General features: G+C 32.1%; 1 long non-coding RNA gene across 1 annotated transcript; it reads right to left on the bottom strand.

Annotated features, from left to right (window-relative positions):
• Nucleotides 1-1,055: 1,055 nt before the first annotated feature.
• LOC143079925 (uncharacterized) lies at nucleotides 1,056-5,734 on the bottom strand. Its single transcript, XR_012979545.1, has 3 exons — nucleotides 5,077-5,734; nucleotides 2,455-2,547; nucleotides 1,056-1,455 (listed from the first exon to the last, which is right to left on the bottom strand). It is a non-coding gene; the product is annotated as an uncharacterized LOC143079925 (long non-coding RNA).
• Nucleotides 5,735-11,934: the final 6,200 nt, after the last annotated feature.

Raw genomic sequence — 11,934 nt, forward strand, 5'->3', positions numbered from 1 at the left:
TACCAATAAGCATCCTAAGCTAGAATTACTCAAATATATATAATTTGCCTATGCCTATTACTCATGAAATATATTGATATATAACAGTCTCCGGGACAAGTTTGCAATTCCGCTGAGTGCAAAAGTTGTCACCTTAATTTTTGGAGTTAAGGCAAAATAAAGTTGATAACTTGGTTGGTATTAGTTCCCTGATATTTGTCCTAAAATTTTTTGGATCTAGCACCACTGTTGAAAAAGTTATGCCCCTTTTTTCAACAATTTCCTCAGAGGAAAAGTACTTTTCCTCAAGGGAAATCAAATTTCCCTGAAGGAAAAAGATTTTTCCTCAAGGGAAATTGTTTTTTCCTCAAGGGAAAAAGATTTCCCTTAGGGAATTTGCTGCATAATTATTTCCTTTGAGGAAATTCTATTTCCTTAGAGGAAATTCTTTTTCCTTAAAGGAAATTCTTTTTCCATTGAGGAAATTTGCAGCTTCAAATTTTCCTTGGAGGAAATACTTTTTCCTGTGAGGAAATTTGTAGCTTCAAATTTTCCTTGGAGGAAATACTTTTTCCTGTGAGGAAATTTTTGACAAACACTTTTCCTTGGAGGAAAATTCAAGACAACAAATTTCCTCTAAGGAAATCATTGATCTTCAAATTTCCTCTAGGGAAATTTCTGAACATCAAATTTCCCTTAAGGAAATGTTTTTCCTCTACGGAAATTTCATAACAGTACAAACAGTATTAATATATTTTCTCCTAAACTGAATTATTGATACAAAAGATAATTAAAACTTTAATACTGTAATACAAATTTTCATGGTGAGTATTAAACATACAAAAACAAAAGGCTGACTGTTTAGCATGTTTAAGACAATACAATAATAAGCAAAACGCTATGAATATCATACCATTTGTGATGTTATTAATATTGTGCTCATATTTGCATATTAAATCAAATAAACACTTTTCATGTCAAATTAACTTGTCTTCTGTTTCAGCTGCTGTGTATTCGACCCCCTACATAACTGTTCAGTGCATAAATAATTCAATCCACAAGACATCTTTCTTCAATTGGTTGAATAAATTTTGGCAACATATGTTCTTCAAACATCTTCTTTGTATATTTGATATGATGGAGCCATGTACATGAATGGATAAAGCAGGTGTTTATTTCGACAACAAACATGACAAAGATACTATTTTTTTTCTTAATTTCTCCATAATCCATCAGTTAATATGAATGTAGGTTGTTACATTTTACACAATTGTGTTCTTTGATAGTACTCCATTTTGTTTATAGCAATTTTGTAGGATTTTTTCTATTTCTTTTTCCAGAAAAACACACAGTTGAGTTCATTTCACATTAATAATCCAATTAGCACATTATGTAGAAAAGTATTAACAATTAAGTTTCCTCTACAGTATAGACCTGCAGGACCTGTTGATGATCATAAAAACCAAGATATCTGACCTATAAATACACAAAATAAAAAAAAATGTTATAAATGGAGAAAAAAACAGCAATATAAATAAGCTTATTTTATCATGTTTTAATGAACATTTTGAGAAACTTTCATTTGATATTCTTACTTGTCATGCTTATGCGTTCTCTTATTTCAGTGCTTTGTGTCCAAGATTTAATATTCGTTGTTTAGTGCCTTGAAGTGATATTTAAAGTTGAGCCACTTGCAATAGTTGTTATAGAATGTTCATATGTTGTGTTAATATTTGAACCACTGTCCTATATTATGGTCAGGTTGAGTGCTCACAGACATGAGGCCTAAATTAATATATTGTTTTTTTCCCTAATCCCTATTCTGACAAGCCAGGTGTGGGTAGTTAGGTAGGTAAATAATTTTATTTTTCCCAAAAGCCTGAATATTATCGGATGATCCAGCAAGCCCGAAAATCAGAAATGAATAAAATAATATTTGGCTTAGTTTTGACAATAAAATTTTATGAGTAGGGCCATTTTTGCAGGGTCGGTCAGGATTGGAGAAACAAACAATATTTTATATTAGGCATGATTTTTTTTTATTAATTGTTATTGACTTTGAACATGTTGAACTAAATTGGATTGTTTAAATCTTTATATGTTGAGATCTTTAATGGATGACCTATAAAGGAAGTGTTTTCTCATTATTGAAGGCAGGCCCATGATTGGCCTTTAATTTCTTGCATCCGCTTCATTGAACTCTGGTGGATAAGTCACTCATTTACCATACCACATTTTCTTATTTTTATATGAGTCATCATTCAAAGGCAATTTCTTTTATTACTGTAATTCAGAAATTATCGAAACTTTTTAGTAATGCGAATAATGTGACTGGGTGAGTATCGCAAAAACAGAAACATATATATATATATATCATGTAACTATATAGATCGTTATGCAGATTTTTTTTGTAATCACAATAAGTTGTCCATTCCCTGAAAAATCTGAATTTACAGTATATAGAAGTGGTCTTACCATTTAGGCCTTGTTGTATTCTGTTTATCTTGTTTTGCGCTCATTTCTATTGTAACTGTTTATATTTTTCATTATTTTTCTATATTTCTTGTCCTATAAAACATAAAAAGGGTAAAAACTATTATAAAACATCAGTTTGTGTTTTTCTTTATATTTAGTTATATTTAAAAAGAATGGAATATTTGTGCTATTTCATTTCACAAACTTTTTGCCAGTGATGACTTTCAAAGACTTTCACCCTGGTCAATAGTTTAAAAAACAAACATTCCCATACTTTTTCTTTGTGTTCGTACTAATTTTTCATTTGACAACAAAGACATGATTCAACTATTCTTCTAAAATTTGTTTCGCTTGACTACGTTAAACTCTGAAATATTGTTAACAGTATAATCTGTATGTGTCTCACTTGTCAAAATTTCAAATTAATATATAAATAACCAATAAAAATGCTATGCATGGCTCAGCTTGATACAAACGTACAGGTTGAACCCAGAACAGTTGGGGCAAGTATGGACACAACATTCAAGCTCGATAAACTCTGAATTTTAAATTTGGATTGTGATTCAATAGTTGATGCAGCATAGGTTTCTGACACAGAATGAATGCGGTCCAAGAACTTAAAAATTTTAAATTGACAATTAACCTCTAAAATGGTCCAATATTCAAAATCTCAATACATGGTTAGATGCAGCATATCAACATGATCAAAGAACCCCAATAATTCATTTTTTGGTGAAATAAAATAAAGTTAAATTTTGGACCTTTTAGAACTCAATGTGGAACAATTTGATAACGGGCCAAAATATCAAAAATCTTAATGAATGGTTAGATTCAGCATATCAAAGAGCCTCATATAATCAATTTTTGTTGAAATCAAACAAAGTAAAATTTTGGACCCCGATTTGGACCAACTTGAAATTTGGGCCCATAATAAAAAAATCTAAGTAAATATTCAGATTCAGCATATTAATCTGAACACCAAGAATTTAAATATTGTTAAAATCAAAATAAGTTTAATTTTGGACCCTTTGGACCTTAAGGTAGACCAATTTAAACAGGACCAAAAAACTAGGAATCTAAATACACAGTTAAATTTGGCATATCAAAGAACTCCAATAATTCAATTTTCTATAAAATCAAACAAAGTTTACTATTGGCCCCTATTGGCCCCTAATTCATGTAATTCCTAAACTCTGAACAAAAACTCTGGTCACAAACATTGTGTTTGAATTTCATAGATTTTTATTACTTGTACTAAAGTAATTAAGCGAAAACTAAATGTCCTGGGACAACGACGACTACATGATAAAATTGAGAATGGAAAAAGGGAATGTGTCAAAGAGACAACAACCTGACCATAGATTCGAGGGTTGGAATCCTTTTCTTTTACCGAGCAATGCATTTGAATGGGAGATATAGTTGGAACCCCTCTTTGCTCTTGGTTGGGACCCCCTTTTAAAATGGCTGGATCCGCCCCTGAGAAGCATTATAGAAAAATCTATAACCTTTAACTCAAAATAAGGATAATTTTATTTTTAAAGGGCAGGCACAGATCCAGAGAGGGGTTCAAGGGATTGGAACCCCCCTTTTTTCGGATTATCAATGCATTTCAATAGGGACATGTAATTGGACCCCCCCCCCACTTTCCCCTTTTGTCCTGGGTTAGAATCCCACCCCCACCCCTTTTTAAAATGACTGGATCCGCCCCTTAAGGGTCTATAATTAAGTTTGACAACATCAGACATACTACTTTATAAAAAAAAAAAAATGCCACATTTCATCCAATTTAATTTCATCCCTTACTTGCTACATGTATTTCATCCATAATATTTAAAGAAATAAATTTGGGAGGAGTATGATTTTAATTTGCAAGTTATTAACTATTTAAACTAGAGACCTAATAGAGTCGATATATACTTGACTAATTTAAATCAAACTTGGGGTGACTGGGAACAAAGCTTTAAGGGAATAGATGACAGTTTACCTACAATGACCTAGTTTCATAGCAATAGCATACATTAATAAAGACTACATGGTCATTCTTTAATATGTTTAAACGTGGTTTAAACTTTGGGTGTTCATTTTTTAATGTTTAACATGTTTAAAGCTAACAGTTTCAACTACATACATGTATCAAGATTTGATCCTACATTATTTAAATATTGAAAAAAATAGCTTTTTAAATTTGGATCTATATATAATTGTGAATGTCACATGGATGTATTTTAATGTAAAGCATCTGAAAAATCATTAGCCCTCTCATATTTATTTCAGTTCTTCAAAAGGCAAATTTATATGAGCTTATGCTGAAAATAGAGATTTCTTATTAAGGAGAAATCCCTGCCCCCCTTTTTGTGTGAAAAATTTTGTTGATTATATAGGGAATCACAGAAACATGACTGAGGCAAGCATCCCCCATCTGAACCCCCCCCCCCACCCCCCCAATGAAAAGTTCTGGATCCCCCCGTCAACCTTTCACTCAGGTCATTGGTGAAGAGTTGTCACATGTTTGTTTAGCTTGTGTAGGTGTAAGTCAGTAAGAGGCAACCATTTGATGTGTAGGCCGGGTGAAAAATGTGATTATAATCTTGCTTTGTAAACTTGTGCTTTAAATAAAATTACCAATCCATTAAAAAATCTGTGAGCCCAATCTCATCCAGTGAAATAGATTATAGTCTGTTTTCGAAGTTATATGGAAGTAAGTTAGTAGTCCAGATAATTATGACGCATTGCAAGGCATTTTTTCTAAGGAGAAGTGTAGAATGGGGGAATGGAACCAATAAATTGATCGGATCCGAAATGTTCTTCCCAGTAAAGGAGCACCTATTATTTTGTAGGTAATTATTATTAGTGTCGGTGGTCTCACAAGTAAATCAGAGTGAATATTGCATGCACATTAAAATTAGCAGAGAAGAGACAATTATCAACTTGTGTATTATTCATCTTCTCGCAGTTATTTACGGTAAATCAGCTATATAGACATAGGAAGATGTGGTGTATGTATATATATCCCAAAACAGGTGTTCGGTTCTAGTACTATATAGTGGCTATATAGTATATGACTTTTAAATAACAATTATCAATTATATCTGTATTCTGTGGCGGGTCGAAGGGGATGGAATCCGGGGTTGGCCTCCCCTAGCATTTTGTGAGCAAGCATTGCATAAATGATAATCTCGGGAATCCTCTCAAGTTCCTATATACAAGGTGATAGGACGTTCCGTTGGAATAGGTTACCTGTGCATCAGGAAAAGTTTTAAGGCATAGCGTGAAAAGGTAACATATTCCAACGGAACCGAACGTCCTATCACCTTGTATATGGGCCTTTTTCAAAAAATGTGGATTTTCTTGTACAATCAATATTTCTAAAAAAGTGTAAATATTTTTATCCAATTTTTAGATACACCATTTAGTTTTTGGTGTGTGTAACAAGTTCCAGCAAATTCAATATGAAATTTAGCTACAGAAATTGCTTCCAGTGGGTTTCAAAGGGTCCAAAAACCCCAAAATTGCTTGTACGAAATTGAAAAACTAGTCTTTTTTAAATGCTGGTTTTAATACCCAGCGGAAATTATTATTTTTCTTTTGTTATTATAAATATATAGGTATCACTGCAGGTATGTATACACAAATACAGGGAATTATTAGATTTTATTAGCATTTTTTTTTACTTTTCATTTCGTACTTAAAAAAATGTCAACTACATAACACAAATGAAATAATGTTGCCAATAAACAACTGATTATATTCCTTGTAACTAAGCATTTAAGATTGCATATTTTTATTTCAGGTTGTATTGTTGTTAAACTATTCAATTTCATGTATTAAAGTTGAAAATTGAATATTTTTTTGTATTGTTATTTCACAACTGAAATATCCACATTTTTTGAAAATGACCCATATAGGAACCTTAAAAATATGTGAATAGGTCGGGAAAAACTCTCTTTTGACACTTAGGTATGCTTAGACACCCCTTATTTAATGGAGACATGTAGTTGGATGTAGTTGGAACCCCCTTTATTATGGCTGGATCCGCCCATGATTTTACATGTAAATCAAGCCCCGGGTATTTGTTGGCATAACGGTAACCACGAAAGGGGGGGGGGGGCCTAATTAAAAGCACGAGGAATTATAAATATACAATTCATCAGGGGTAGAGTGCATCGAGGAATGGGAATTAAAATTGTCTCTTCACGATGATCGAAAAAAGTATCTTGCACGTTATTTTCATCATCTTGTCTGAAACACTCTGAATAATGAGCTTCAAGGCGAAAACAAGGCATGTGAAATACTAATAACATACACTTCTTTTTTTATACGTTGTATGGACAAACCCATAAATCCCTCAACAAAAATTGCTTGATTCATGTCATATCAAATAAATTACAGCGCGGAAAGGTAACTTTAATTTAATATCAAAACTAAATTTTTGTTATATTTTTCAATAAATTTATAAATCTTAATTAGGCATGCGTTGCGTGAGTTCCATTTCATGAGACCTACACAGATTTCTATAAAACAAATAAAAAATTATAAATACAGTTTTTCAATTCTTTCCGGCATAGATAAAAAAAAAATATGTATATAATCAAGGATTTGCATAGTAAGAAAATCCTTGATATAATCTATATACGATTTGGTTGAATTATTTCACTTCATTATAATGATAAATCCTTTAGTTCTTAAATTTTTAATTAAAATGAATTTATCATTTTGATATCTAACGATAAACTTTTTAAATTGAAGTGACATGGTCAGTAACCTAATTAGTTGCATGGCTGATTACCATCTTACAGGTGACCCAGTAATTTTCCATATGACAGTAGCGTGTACCCTCGGGGTTATATCGGGGTGTGTATAACTTATTTTCTGGGGAACATCCTGTCCACGTGTAGTACTTAGCATATATTGCAACAGATGACATTAAACAAATTTTCTTTGTAGCATCGGAGGCAATTTCATGTTCGACCACACAAAATATTTCATAAAAAAGATATGATAAAATCAAAAGAAAAAGATAAAGAAATATTAACAAATAAAGGTGAATTGAGTAAACGGGGATTCGTGTTTTTATGAGCTTATTTTCAGTGGACAACAACAAATGGAAGTTTTTAACGACCTTGTGTGACCTATAGTTGTTAATGTTTGTGTCATTTTGGTCTTTTGTGGATAGTTGTCTCATTGGCAATCATACCACATCTTTTTGACTGGCTATATACATGATATAATATATATAGCACTTGCAAGTCCAGTGGACATATTTCATACTAGATAACTTATACAGTAATTCTTTTTATATATATGAAAATTATTGTCCGATCTGATACACGTACCTATAATGTACAGAATTTTGAACAGCTTCAAATATATGGGGTCCGTAGAAACACCGCAAAGGACCTCCTTAGTGCACTAAGAACAAAAATGTGCACTAAGGACCTGATGGAATGATACAACTGTCACAAAGGATATGGCATATAGAAATAGACTTTGTAAAAGGAGAAGGTCCGGTAAGACACCTTTTTGGCCCCAAAATATAGCAGTTTTACAAAATTGTTAAAAGTAAACTTTTAGTTATTTTTTGGACAGTAGAATGCTTCTGCTACATAAATATGGGCTGTTTTTGACAATACATGGCACATATATCGGGTACAAGCACCATAAAGTCATGCTAAATTGCAAAAACCATCTGAAAAGTGACATTTTCCGGAATATTTGGTGGATTTTTCATATTTAATTGAGCTTTTAATGACAAAATCAGTGAAAATCTTCCACATACACTAATAGAATCAAATAAAATAGACACTTAAGTGTTTCAAAAGTGGTCAAAATCTTTCGTCAGATGAACCTGAAATTTGAGGCCAAAATCGGTCCTTACCGGACCTACTCCTTTCATAATTTTAAATTATATTTTTTCTAATGTTTTCTCGACACGTGCCTCAAAAAGTTGATTGTCACCTTTAGTATAATCGATAGCAATTCATGTTCGCTCAACCTTGGCCCGTGATCTACTAGTATACTGATTAAACATGTATATGGTATTTCAAATTGTTCTCTATTTTTTTTCATTTGTTTGTTTCTGCCGTATTTATTCTGTCTGCTATATTTTTTACTTCTAAATTAATAGCGTATTTTCAACTCTTTTCAGTTTGGGAATTTTTCATCCTTTTAATTTTAAAAAGACAAATAATTGTGAACACTTCACGGAAAAGTGAGGATTGATATTTGGTTGCTTAACGTCCAGTTGCCAATACTTCATTCATTTTTCTAATGTTAAGAACTATGCCATTTATCAATATTTCGATTTGAGCGTTACTGATGAGTCTTGTGTAGACGAAACGCGCGTCTGGCGTACTAAATTATAATCCTGGTACTTTTGATAACTATCACAGCAATGTTTTTAAACATGTTTAGGAAAGGAACATATTTCTGATTCGATGTTTATATACAAATGCATTACAAGTATAAATATGTATAGGTTGATGTTTAGTCCCTTCGATGTTTTAGACTGTAAATAAATTATGACCAATTTATTTCTGACATCTTCTTCATTTTTAACTTTTGTGGATAGGTGTTTCATTGACAGCCGTACCACATCTCCTTTCGCTTATTTTTGTTGTATATATTTTTTAATTCACTTTCCTTGTCTTTTAAAATATATTTATTCCATTATTTTTATTTGATGCCGAAAATAAGAATACGAAGTTATTTGTTAAATGCTATAAATAAGCGAAGTAAAACAACCGTTAATAATTATGTATATGAGCATTTAAAAAGGGGCGGATTTAGGCGGGGGCGTGGCGGGCGTGCGCCCCCCCCCCCCAAACCCCTAAAATTTGCAAGCATGGGTTGTCCGGACGTAATAAAGTATCCGACGAAAGCTTATGTCGTCGCATTCAATCTGTCGTAACATTCAAACAAGTATTACTATATAAAACAGTAATTTAACAGATTCATTTAACGTGATTACTAATCAACTGACCTTTTGTTTATTTAAGTTCTATAAACATGTTACACTTCAAAGGAAGGTGTCAAATCGGTACTGCGTTTGATGACAAATATCATAGGCTTTTAGCAGTTAGAATAAAAAAAATTGTGACATTCTAGTTGCAGTTTTAATAAACAATTTCTTTGATAATCGAAGTTCAAAAACATCCCTACATCACTTTACCACGAAGAAGGTGGGAGCCCTACCCGCTATTTGGGTAACCGGTTGGTTATTTCATCATACCAAGAAAGCAGTGTAAGTTAGATTCTTTCTTAAGGAAAGATAAAGATTATGGTTCAAGCGAGAGGTTAGTTTGTTAATTTGACTCATTATTTAATATCTCTGTGACAATACATGATTTCTCACTTGCAACATGTAAATTTTGCCGAAGCATGCATAAACGGTCAAGGCCCAAACCCGTAGGTACTACCGTATTAAATGGGATCCCAAGAAAATAAGCACAATGAATTGTTTAAGGATCTCATTTTGATTTTAGTGGTTAGCGGCCATTTTTGTTTGTTTTACAGTATGTAAAAAGTCTAGCACGACCTCCAAAAATAGAACAAAAATAAAAACACGTATCATGAATTGACAAATAAATTGTACCAGTAATCATTTTCGTTTTCAATACCTTATATTGGTCAGATGAGCTATCGTCATTTGCTTCGTCTCACTTTTTTTATATGGAGAATCAGTTTGTGTACTCAGAATTGTTTCTATTCTACTTTTGTTCAGTCCCGTTTTCTGGTAAATATATATAGGTAGTCAATGAACAGAAACTAATAGATTTTTTGTTAATTATGGTTAATGTAGATTGTCATTTAAATTATGCGGTTTTAGATTGAAACTTTAATTTCTCGCTCATTTTACCACAAATGTTTCTCGCCACACTTCACTTCGCTTGGCAAGATATCTATCTACATTGCACCTACTCTAGAAGAATATTTCAATAACTTTGATAATTTTAACCTCAAAAAAATTTTCGAAATTTTATTCTGCGCCCCCTAACGTCAAATCCTGTATCCGCCCCTGCATTATATCTATTTATAAAATATTTTAAATACAAGCAGACATACCATTTGTGACACCAATTTCATTTATTTCCAAATCTTAAAATCATACATTTCCGTTCTTTAGCGTTTCTTAATAATGACAGAACGGGCTTAAGAGTCATATGATTAAATTAACTAAATAATTTAGTTCTCCCACATCATTAGCGGATTTAGGGGGTTAAAGCGAGCCCACCCCCGGTTGAAAATCTTAAAATATTAAGTTGACTAAGAATTTTGAATTAAACTGTATAGGTGATAATAAGCTGCGTTTTGTACTTTTATATAAGATTAATGACTCAAGATATATAAATTCTTAATAGCTCTCAAAATATTAAATGTTAATTTTTATTCAAGATCGCAACATTGTAATCTATAGTACATTATTATGAAAAATAGAGAACAAAATTATGAAAAAAAGCAAAAAATTGCTTCCGGCCGTACGGTAACGGATACTGGATGTGTAGTGATTGATAATTTAGTCTTAGATTATTTGTTGTTCTGTTGCACCAATGTCTCAAGATAAGGGGGAGTGTTGGAGCCTGTAATTCGGTGGTTGTCGTTGCTGTGTAATATATTCGTTTTTCGTTCATTATATTGTACATAAAATAGGCCGTTATATTTCTAGTTTGAATTGTTAAACATTTGTTTTCTCGGGTCCTTTTAAAGCTGACTATGCGGTATGACTTTGCTCATTGTTAAAGGCCGTACGGTGATCTATATTTGTTAATGTCTGTGTCATCTGGTCTCTTGTGAATAGTTGTCTCATTGGCAATCATACCACATCTTCTTTTTTATGTATAATTGTTAACTTCTATTTCATTTGGTCACTTGTAGAGAGTTGTCTCATTGTCTATCATACCATGCACATATTATAAAATAAAAAATTACATCACTGTGTTAGACTATATGGACTTTTACAATTTTGGGAGACTATTAAAAAATATATATTTCTTTAAAAAATATATACCTTTTTAACAATATTTTGGTCAAGAACATGTGAATTACAGGTAGATATCAAGATCCAGTCCTTAAGAGGACCCCATAATCCCTAGTGCTGTTTTAGTCTAATTACCAAATGTTGGAGAAACGTGACCTCACCTTTTGTATTAACCATTTCTTGTTTTAATGTTATCTTTACTATAATTTGAATATCTAGCACTGAATAGAGTGACACGTTGTCGCTACACTTCTTTAAATATACACAAGTCATAATAACATTGGCCAGAGGGTAACTTGATATAGCCATGGAGTTGTCAGTTTGTTTTAGATTTATGAGTTTGACTGTCCCTTTGGTATCTTTCGTCCCTCTTTTGATAATTAGAGGACCAAAGGATTTAATTAAGACAATCCAAGGCTGCTATCTCTATATTTTATTATATATATCTTTATTAGCCTCCCTTAGAGTGATACAACAATTGCAAAACGGGTAGATACGATCTGTAA

The sequence above is a fragment of the Mytilus galloprovincialis genome, chromosome 6, assembly GCF_965363235.1.
Source record: "Mytilus galloprovincialis chromosome 6, xbMytGall1.hap1.1, whole genome shotgun sequence".
Classification (NCBI taxonomy): domain Eukaryota; kingdom Metazoa; phylum Mollusca; class Bivalvia; order Mytilida; family Mytilidae; genus Mytilus; species Mytilus galloprovincialis.